Source organism: Octopus bimaculoides, chromosome 12 (assembly GCF_001194135.2).
Source record: "Octopus bimaculoides isolate UCB-OBI-ISO-001 chromosome 12, ASM119413v2, whole genome shotgun sequence".
NCBI classification, from domain to species: domain Eukaryota; kingdom Metazoa; phylum Mollusca; class Cephalopoda; order Octopoda; family Octopodidae; genus Octopus; species Octopus bimaculoides.
In genome coordinates, this window is record NC_068992.1 from 27510180 (window position 1) to 27521504 (window position 11325).

At 36.2% G+C, this 11325-nt stretch overlaps 1 protein-coding gene and 1 long non-coding RNA gene across 3 annotated transcripts in view; one reads left to right on the forward strand and one right to left on the reverse strand.

Moving 5' to 3' along the window:
- LOC106879726 (tumor protein 63) overlaps positions 1 to 11325 on the reverse strand; it is a 274347-nt gene that overhangs the window by 120794 nt on the left and 142228 nt on the right. The window lies entirely within an intron of this gene.
- The window catches only part of LOC128249196 (uncharacterized), a 20281-nt gene continuing 9510 nt past the window's right edge, over positions 555 to 11325 (forward strand). Inside the window, exon 1 of the long non-coding RNA XR_008265304.1 lies at positions 555 to 589. This is a non-coding gene — a long non-coding RNA (uncharacterized LOC128249196). The remainder of the gene's footprint in view (positions 590 to 11325) is intronic.

Below are 11325 nucleotides of genomic sequence, written 5' to 3' on the forward strand. Positions count from 1 at the left end.
CATCCCAGAAAAAAAAAAAAAAAACTATGTTGTATCAGGTGCACTGACATGTAACTTCTGAGCATTTATTTTGCCATTTACATTATCTGAAACACACAAAGGGGCATCATGTCCAGAAATAACAAGAATGCTTCATTTTGTGCAATCTGAAAATTCATCTTACCTTCTGAGGGTTGTTAAAGGACCTATTTGTCTTGCTGTCTGTGTGCAAGTTTTAAGCTTCAGTTATTTCATTCACTACAAGGTACACTTATCAAGTCTACTCATCATATGGAGTAAGTTTAGTGACATCAGTATCAACACTCACTCACAATAAATATCTCTTTGAAGCCATTGAAGAACTCCCACACTTTCCTTTTTTTATTTGCAATATCTTATTCAAAAATGAGTTCTTAAACTGCTATAAAAATATCTATATCAAATTTTAACATTGAATACCACTGCAGGATACATTCCTATCATTTTAGGTCATCATTGCTTACAAAGGATGTAAAGACCATTTGAATAAACAAGGAATCATCAAACACAAAACTATCCCTTACAACCCATGTGGCAATGATTTCATTGAAGGATACTATGGGATTATCCAGTAAGCTATTAAGTTATCTCTCCTAATATACAGTCACTCTGTTTCTTATCGAGAGGCAGTATTTTCTGATACACTATCCTCACTCAATAAGTTCTTTACTCAGTACAGTTATAACTTATGAAGGACATTTTGGTTTTAAGAGTGTTCTGCCAATGGTAATACATTACCAGCTTGGCTAACATCCCCTCGTAAAGTTTTATTGCACCAAATTGATCCATATGTTCGTGAGATGGAGTTCCCAGAACTAAATCCATTGTATGCATATGTGAATTTTCTAAATCATAAAGAATCAAAAGCACTATTCTATGATTTTGCATAATTTTTACTCCTTAGTTATAATGAAATTTCTACAGAATCATATATTCTTTTCTACTCTAGGCACAAGGCCTGAAATTTTGGGGGATGGGCTAGTCGATTAGATCGACCCAGTAAGCAACTGGTTGTTAATTTATTGACCCCAAAAGGATGAAAGGCAAAGTCGACCTCGGCGGAATTTGAACTCAGAACATAAAGACAGACGAAACACCACTAAGCATTTAGCCCGGCATGCTAACGATTCTGCCAGCTCGCTGCCTTACCGAATCACATATTGACAATGCAACATCTTTGGTGCAAAATATCTCAACTTTTACATTACTGTAACAAATGCTGCTGCCTTCTTCTCAATAAATTAAATCACCTGAGCAAAAAAAAGTCAAGGAATTTGAAAATGGTCGACTCAAGCATCCATGACTTTTGACAGACTTGGGTGTACTTTTAACAACCAGGGGAAAATAAAAAAGAAATGCAGATATGTTCATTTAGTGTTTAAAATTGCTACATGTCCTGTATTATGTGCTCCATTCTACTTAGACATATTTAGTCATTAGTTCTTATATTAATATACTTCTTTATTATATTTGAGTGAAATAAAACCTTTTAATTGATATTCCGTATTTCATCAAACATTAATTACATACAAGGACCTTACATTATTACCATCTCTTAGTCAGTAAGTTATAAAAGAACTAAATTTTTGCCTTTCCTAATGAATTCCGAAACAAATTAGAAATTCAGAAACAAGTATAAAGGGAAAATCAGATGTGCTAAGGGATGGGGATGATAAACAACTTTGTTGAATAAAAAAAACCCAAAAAGTATATATAATAGAATTCTAATGATAAAATGAAAAAGCTATTCAAACAAAAAATTATTAACAGGAATAAAAATGGATGGAGGGAAAGAAAGCCAAAAGGTGTTGAACAATAGAAGTGATTCATTACATAAAAATTTAAAGATGAAGTTAGTGAATTCAATTACTGGGAGTGAAATTAATGACAATTTCTCACCATTGAAAATAATGAGATATAGAAGAAACGATATTAGTAATGAGTAAACTGATGTTTATTAGTAATAATGATATCATGGCAAAGATGATTATATAGGATTCATAGTGTTATCTAATATTCTTTTCTACTCTAGGTACAAGGCCCAAAATTTTTGGGGAGGGGGCCAGTCGATTAGATCGACCCCAGTACACAACTGGTACTTAATTTATTAACCCCAAAAGGCAATTTATCGATTTATTAATTTATCAACTCGAAAAGGCAAAGTTGAGCTCGGTGAAATTTGAACTCAGAACATAAAGACAGACAAAATACTGTTAAGCATTTCGCCTGGCGTGCTAACATTTCTGGCAGCTCGCCGCCTTATAGTGTTATCTAATATTGTTTTCTTTCCATACTCTTTTGTTTTTTCCCCGACAACATTTAAGGTTATTTTAGTAAAAGGAAAGGAGTTTGAAAAATTAACTGAATCTCAGTGTATTACTGATATTTTAATAAGTTCAATGAGGAAAACTTGACTATGATAAATTTTACCACATCAAGCTTAACAGATTATTTAGTCTGAGTTTCTACTCTTTGAAGTCTCACCATCCCTTGGGCTGTTATTTTTTATTGTTTACTTGTTTCAATCATTAGACTACAGTCATGCTGGAACACTGGCTTGGAGAATTTTTTAGTTGAATGAATCAACCCTGGTACTTATTTTTTAAACCTGGTACTTGTTCTATCAGACTCTTTTCCCAAGCTGCTTAGTTATAGGGATGTAAACATACCAGCACCAGTTGTCAAGCAGTAATGGAAAACAAATGCAGCCAAACACACACACATACATATACACACAATGGGCTTCTTTCAGCTTCCATCTACCAAATCCACTGACAAAGCTTTGGTCAGCTCGAGGCTAAAGTAGAAACACTTGCCCAAGTTGCCACACATTATGAATGAATCCGGAACCATGTGGTTCGGAAGCAAGCTTCTTACTACATACACGTTTATAATGACTTTTTCTACTTAGACATAAAGCTTCAGACATATAATGGAGGCAAAATTAAATTACAACATCTATGTTTTTCTCAAATATATTAGTAAAATATGTTTCTTATAGAATGTCTCAAAGTTCTAAGGCTGGGAAATGAATATGTGACCACATTGTTAGAGTACCACCAAAGATCTCATCTTCAAGGGACAAATACACTGAAGAGGTTTTACACTGGTTATTTTTTTTTTAAACTCAGTACTGTCAGTTTATGATACACTTGTTAATTTGACAGTGCTGCCACTGCCAACATTAGTGATGGTAATTCAAAGGTAGGTAAATCTGATTGTTGAGTCAGGCTTGGCCAGGGAGACAGATAATAATATGCAAACCTTTGATCTTTTAATTTACTATCCACCCCAACCAACTTGGTTATCCACACTCTCCACAAGAACTTCAGTGCTCTAAAAATTAATGATTATTTGAAATGGAAACTGTCCTACTGAGAAGTGGAACTGGATTCTAAACTCAGCTAGCTCACCAGAAATCTAATACTCTCCCTGTACTTCCTCTGCCAAGCTAATATTGATGATGACAATATTTTTTTCATATAATAAAGATATTGCATGCCATATAGTTTCTCTCAATTTATCTATCTAATACATCTCTCTTTTCCCTCTTTTTGTGAGTAATGTTATGCAGTTCACATCAATAGTGACAACCACCTAACACTATGGCAATACACAAAGATTTGAACTTGATTTTACAACAGCAGCATGGCATCATATGAACTAGGCTTTACACACTAATAAAAACGAAGACAATATTCTATACAAAGAAAGAGAAAGCATAGATTTCAATCATTGTAAGACAATCAAAACAGCACACATCACTAGAGAAAATACAAATAAATAGATTGATCAATGAATGAAACAAGTTATACATTATTTTATTATACAAAATTATATGTATGTGTGTGTGTGTGTACACATGTGAGTATATATAAATGTATGTATATACATATGTATACACACACACAAGTATGTATATATCTATGTGCATGTATATATCTATGCATGCATGCACTCACGCACATGCATTCATGCACAAAGTAAAAATCAAAGGTGAATTTATTCTGATCTTAACACTTGAGTAAGTTCTAAAGGGAAACTAGACAAAGATTTCAAGTCCAGCTGATATCACTGCTTAGTGGTTATTTCCAGCTCCCTTTATATGGAAAACACCCATTTTCAGACCACAGATATTATTGACAAGGAATTCTCTAATCTATTTTTCAGCAATTTCCACTCATCTACACTTATTTCCTTATTCATATTAAAAAAAACAATCCTAATATTGATATCCTTAAAACCAAGCATTTCAAACTAAACATTTTTAGTCCCCAAATAGTTTACTTTTATACATGGATAACACTGCCAAATGTCAGTTTTCAAACAGAAAGAAACAGCAGATTATGTTTTGCGGGATAAATATAGTGACACAGAGTTAAGTAAAGTTTTAACATTCATGCCTTTTCAAAAGCAGTAACAGTGAAGGGTTATATAGAAATATAGTCAGGTGACTTAGTAGATAACATTTTCCCATGATCAGACCTGTTTACATGAAGACTGAAAAATGAATGACACTGCTTGTATAGCAATGAAATTTATTTACAACTATCAGGTGATGTCATGACAAGGTGGCACAAACACAGATACACACATATACAACAGGCATCTTTCAGTTTCCAGTCACCAAAGCACCTCACATGACTTTGATCAGCCTGGAGTTACAGTAGATGTTGTACATGGTGTTACACAGTACAGCTGAATCTGAAACCAAGTGATTGCAAAACAAACTTCTTAGTCACATAGCCATACCTGCACCTATATAAGAAATATTTGTATATACACAGGCAGGTATCGTTAGGAATATGTATATAGGAATATGTATATAGGAATATGTGTGCATGTATGTCTGCCTACTCTCTATTCTTTGAAAGCTTGTCACATCCTCTAACACTTACATCTCTTAATCCTCACATCACACTCCTTATTTATTACTTCCAGTCAGTCTAAATGCACCTATTCTTACATTTTTTCCACCATTCTTTGTGGTTCCACAAGTACAGGACCCACTGACTTTTAATTCACCAGGAAAGTTAATGGAGAAAGTACCCATTGTATGTCAAAGATGCACAAGAGCCATAAAGATCAAGGATATATGGGGAAACTGATTTTCTCAAATTACCTGGTAGCTCCCTAAAATTTGTAGATAGTTTCAGTTAATTGGGAGACCTAATTAACTGTGGAGGAGGATGTTCTGAAAGCATAGTTGCAAGAATAAGATAGAGAAAGTTCAGGGAACTATTACCTCTGTTGGATGCAATAGTTTTCTCTCTCCATGTAAAAGGCAGATTGTATGATGCTTGTGTATGAACAGCAATGCTACATGGTAATGAGAAGTGGACTATGGATGCAGAGGACATACAAAGAATAGAGAGGAATGAAACTAGTATGTTCCATTGAATGTGCAGCATCAGTGTACATGTATGACAAAGTACTAAGATTTTAAGAGAAAAATTAGGCATAAGAGGAATCAGATGTAGTGTGCTGATTTGGTCATGTGATACATATGGAGGAGGACAGCTACATAAAGTGGATGGGACATGGGGATGAGGGAGGACTGGGAAGAAATGGGATGTTGTAGCGAAGACTGAACTCAAGTTGTTGAACCTCATAGAGAAAATGACAAAGGACTGAGAAAACTGGTGATTCACTATACTCAAGGAGTCCTGTCCAACACAGCAAAGATGATGTCCTAAAAGCATTGTGGTTATGCTTGTAACCCATTCTACTGCACCAAACATTCCTCACATCACATTCATCTTATACCCAGCCCTCCTTCACTCCACTATCTATGTTACTACTTGGTGACTGTAGGCACTTGAGGAGAGTATTGGCACATATTATTCCCCCTACTTTTTTGCACCACCAGTTACCTCTTCCCCCATTATCTTCTCTTCTCAACTCATACACACACAGTGACACACACACACACACACACACACACACACACACTAGGTTTCTTTCAATTTCCATCCATCAAATCCTCTCACAAGCCATTTGTCAGCCCAAGGCTATAGTAGAAAACACTTTCCCAAAGTGTCATGCAGAGAGATTGAACCTGAAACCATGTGGTTGAGAAGCAAACTTAACTACACATCTATGCCTACATATATATAATAATCATCATCATCTTTTAACATTTATCTTCCAGGCTGCATGCACCAGATAGTTTGGACAGAATCCAACAGATCAGAGGACTGCATTGTGCTCCAAGTCTGCTTTGACACAATTTTCTGGCTGGATACCTCTCCTAGCACTAATCACTTTACAGAGTGTACTGAGTGCATTTTTTGAAGTACCAGCACTATTTGAGGTCACCACATAGCTCACAAAGCTAAGATCAGTATGAGTATAGAGGGTGTAGCTTTATGCTGGATGATGAAAGGGTCAGAGTATGAAGGAAGGAGTAAGAATAGATTTCTTGCTGTTGAAGAGATATATGGCTGCTCACATTATACAAATACAGGGTGGGAGTATTCAGTGTGGCACTGGAAAAAGAAATAAAGATAGCGGTGACTAAGTGTTGGAGTAGGCTCTGGAGACAGAAGAATAGGACATGAAGTTGGATAGTAGCAAAAATGTATGGAGGGAGTATGAGATGGTAAGAAATAGGGTAACAGTGTAAAAATACTGAATGATAAACAAAGGTTAATAATTATGAGTTAAAAAGAAGTTAGGGGAGAGATGATAACTAGAGGTTGGAAATATATAAGGGTGATTAATGATACATATGAACTGGGGAATAGGTGTTCATTGATGTTACCAAGGGGTGGGGAGCAGCAGGACAGAAATAGTGAGATTAAGTGTGGGTGGCAAGTTGCAAGAATGTTATTGTTCTTGGTGAGATTGTAGCAGGAGCCAAAGTTTAATTGAAAACAGGTTAGAGATTCTCCTGCTGACCACTTACATTAGGTGAAATATTGTGGTTGGAAAACAGGACGCTGTGTTAATGAATTTCAGCCTTTTATTTGGCTTACTAAAGGACCTGTAAGCACCAGATTCCAGGTCTAAGGTTACATCAAGGAAATAAAATGTCTTCAGACTGGTTCCCGCTGTGACCTGAGCCCCAAAGAATTCACAGTGTAGATGAGGTCCTTCCTAAGTCTATCAAATGTATGGACATTTACCCTTCTCAATATTGCCAAAGTATTGTCTCTGCAGAGACCAAAGCTAGTTTGAAGGAATTTCTAATTAAGTAAATTTAGGACAAAGAAGAACTAATAAGAACTAACATCAGCACTGTTGAATGTGTCGGTTGCTACATCAAAGGAGCCTTCTGGGTCAGTGCACTCAGCCTAGGCTGAATCCTTGCTGAAGAGTAGGGTTTTTCTGACATGCATGATACTACCTAACTCCCTTGATATAGATGGGTAAAAATTCACAATATCACATTATGTAAACTTTGCTCTAACTTTGCCACTATTGGTTCTAAACCATGTGATGACCTTGCAGGTACAACACCAGAGAGTGAGGCCAGAGGCTCTCCTAATGACATGATCAGCTGCTTGTATACTAAGCCAATCTCAGATGTTGCAAGGTTGATCGGATGACATTTGGAGTTAGAAGTAAAATTTCACAATATTGAGAAGGGCGAACAGTCACACAGTCATTCACCTGCAGACTATTTTCAGGGACCCTTATGCAATCATTTAGTAAGCAGTAAATAAATTAGGGGTAGATAAATAGCTTGTAAGGGTTGTTCAAGTCATGTATAGAGGTGCAGTCAGCAAGAGTTAACAATGAGTTCAACAACAAAGTTAGCATGCAGATAGTGGTCCAACAGGTCTGTTTCCAAATCTCTATTTATCATAGTCCTTCAAGCCATAACAGGAGTTTATCACTGGCTGTTTATGGAAATTCTTCAATACCAATGATGTTCTTATAACAGAATCTGTAGAGGATTTCTAAGCATGGATTCAAAAATGGAACTGAAGGACCTTGAAGTAAAACTTAACTAATATATATGAGTTTTACTAAGTAGGAAAAGAGCCAGGGCTATGCTGCCATCAGGGAACTGAATTAAGTAGAAACTCCATATAGGATATCTAGTATAAACAATAGATGCACAAGAGGTGTAGTGGAATCACAGGCAGTTAGCCTTCATATGAAGCAAGTGTACAGGAGCAAGCATAACAAGTGCTGAGGCATTTCATTAAATGTTGTTCTATTCTACACAGCTGGAAATGAGTACTAGCTGTATGCTGGTGCAGTCTTCTCTCCCTCCGGCTGTCACATTTTTGATGTTCTGAGTCAAGAAGAAGAGGGCCAAGAGGATGTATATGTCTGCTCATAACTACACTTAAACAATTAGTGAAAGCATGGAACATGGTACCAGGTTATACACTCTTGCAAGTAACAGCCATGGTGTGTGTGTGTGCATGCACACACACACACACATATAAAATCAAAGATAGCTAGATGGATAGACAGACAGATAGATGGGTAGATAGATGGATGCACCAACAGATACAAACACACACACACACACACACGCATCATTATCATCATCATCAATTGTTTTACACCTATGTTCCATACTTATATGGGTTAGATAGGTTGTTTCTGTACTCATGGATGGATCACAGAACTGCAACTCACTTGTAAATTTCTTTTTTAGCTTGGTTTCTTTATAACATTTTACATGAATGCTTATTCACTCAAGGAACAGACCAAGAAAGTGAATAGCAGAGAGATTGATGATAAAATCAGACAAGACCCATGCAATGCAGGCAGCATGGAACAGTGAACAGATCGACTGCCATCCTTAGATTATTAGCAGAGTACAGTAGATAGAAGATAGCATGTTTGAGAGAGAAAGGGAGGGGGAAGATGAATGATAAGAAGATGGTATCAAGAGTTAGGAGTGGCAGCATATGTTGACTTTACTGAGGTTATTAGATTAGAAACCTAATTGTAAATTCTCCCTTGCTTTCATCATTATTGTCAGTTTTTAATGCTTCAAATGTTTTTAATTTTCATTTCAACATGCATGCACAAATGGTTGGATTTTCTCCAGCACATTTTGCCAATTATCTTGACCCTTTGTAATCTCTTCTGTAAATTATAGTATGTAAAAATCAGTCTTCAGCACTTCATCCAATATTTTATTTTAAAGACTCCTTTGTCTGTTCTGAAAGTATAGTTGCTAGAATAAGAATAAGATAAAGAAAGTTCAGGGAATTATTACCTTTGTTAGTTCATTAAGTCTCCTCCCAAATTGTTATAGAAAATAATATCAAAAAAACATTTTATAGTGCATCTTTTCTATTTATATCCACAGTAAAACATATTTTCTTCATGCAATCCAGCATCAATTCCCAAATTTCTGAGTGTATGCATTACTACTTTGAGGGGAAAGTTAGAGGATCATTAAAAGAAATTGTGAAAAATACAAAAAGAAAGTGAGAGAAATAGGCAGAGTGGGAGAATAAAGAAAAGAGAAAGGCAGGAAGGTAGTATGTAAAATAAATGTGAGAGGGAATATGATAAAGAAAAAGACATACTCTGTAGGTTTATCGTACAGAATATGGTGTGTGTATATAGGTTTCATAAATTTCAGGTGGTGTATCTCCAACCTATCTAGAAAAGAAATAATTCTGAATAAGAATTGATTTAGAACATGATGACCAGTTCAACCCATGCTAGCATGAAAAAGCAGATATGAAATGGTGATGATGGTGATGCATCCAGATTTAAGCTCAGATAGGTTCCTATGATGCAACACACTTCAAACCTAACTAAAAGATTAGAAAATGACTATTTTTAAAATCTCACAATGTGAGATATTCAGCAACAGTACTTTGTAGTAAAGATTGCTTGCCAACATAATATAGCAGTCCTGGTTTAGGACGAATGTTGCTCTAATTTAGCCCTGGGAGAATTGCCTCCAGCTGGCTATACAACACGATCTGTGTCCTTATATTTTCGAAAATATAAGGACACAGATCATGTTGTATAGCCAGCTGGAGACGATGCCTCCTGGGGCTAAATTACAGTAACATTAGTCCTAAACCAGGACTGCCATGTTATGTTGGCAAACAGTCTTTACTTACTAAAAGAGTTTATAATGTATTTAGAATGGTAAAAATTCAAATCTAGATGACACAAATTTTCTTGAGGGAACATTAGACTCTCAAATACTAGGTTTTAACATCTCTTTTGATGTTTCAAACCATCAAAAATGAATGTCTTGACGCAATAGCCAAAACATACTTCAGTGCTGAATAGTTTCTGACACTCTACGCAATAAAAGTTTGTCTCCCGTGGTTATTGACCACATACAAGATGATTTAGAATTTTATATTACTCTTTGATCCAATGATGATATTAATGATGTTGCATTGGTGGGAAGGCAGACCAGTTTTCTAGGAATGCAGGTTTGAAGTATGCCTGTCAGGTAGCAACAGTGTTAAATTTTTTGTAATATAACATTTACGTGCATGACAAAATGGGAGCAAGCCAACTTTGAAAATCAAAATGGGAAATTTGGGACTTGCAGATTCTAAATGCAGATTCTTAACTTACTCGTCACAAAACATTGTACAATCATCAATTTTAATCTTAAGTCTGCTTCATCACTGCTAAAAACCAATGCTTTCAGACATCTAACCCAAATGCAAATTTTTTTCACATATGAGAAAGCAATTTTTCCGAAATAAAAGTCCCCTTTCACCAACATTAAAGCAGAGTCCAAGAAGAGTATGCCTTGCTTAACTATGACTTTCAATGTAATTGCAAAGACTTGGTTTTCTACAGTTTTCCCATATGTGAATGTACATATTCTGGAAGTAGAGTCTCATTTAGAATCAGCAAAGTGAATTATTGCTACAAGTTGTAACAATGGAAGCTGCACAGAAGTCTGTTAGAGAAAACATTCCTTTCTCAAGTGGTAGATTAAATTTGTTGTAACATACAGATGTTAGTGGCAGACTTAATCTGTTACTTCTGTTGTTGTTGGCATTCCGTCGTTTACGATGTCGAGGGTTCCAGTTGATCCGATCAACGGAACAGCCTGCTCGTGAAATTAACGTGCAAGTGGCTGAGCACTCCACAGACATGTGTACCCTTAACGTAGTTCTCGGGGATATTCAGCGTGACACAGTGTGACAAGGCTGACCCTTTGAATTACAGGCATGACAGAAACAGGAAGAAAGAGTGAGAGAAAGTTGTGGAAGAGTACAGCAGGGTTCGCCACCATCCCCTGCCGGAGCCTCATGGCCCAGTGGTTAGGGCAGCAGACTCACAGTCATAGGATCACGGTTTCGATTCCCAGACCGGGCGTTGTGAGTGTTTATCGAGCGAAACACC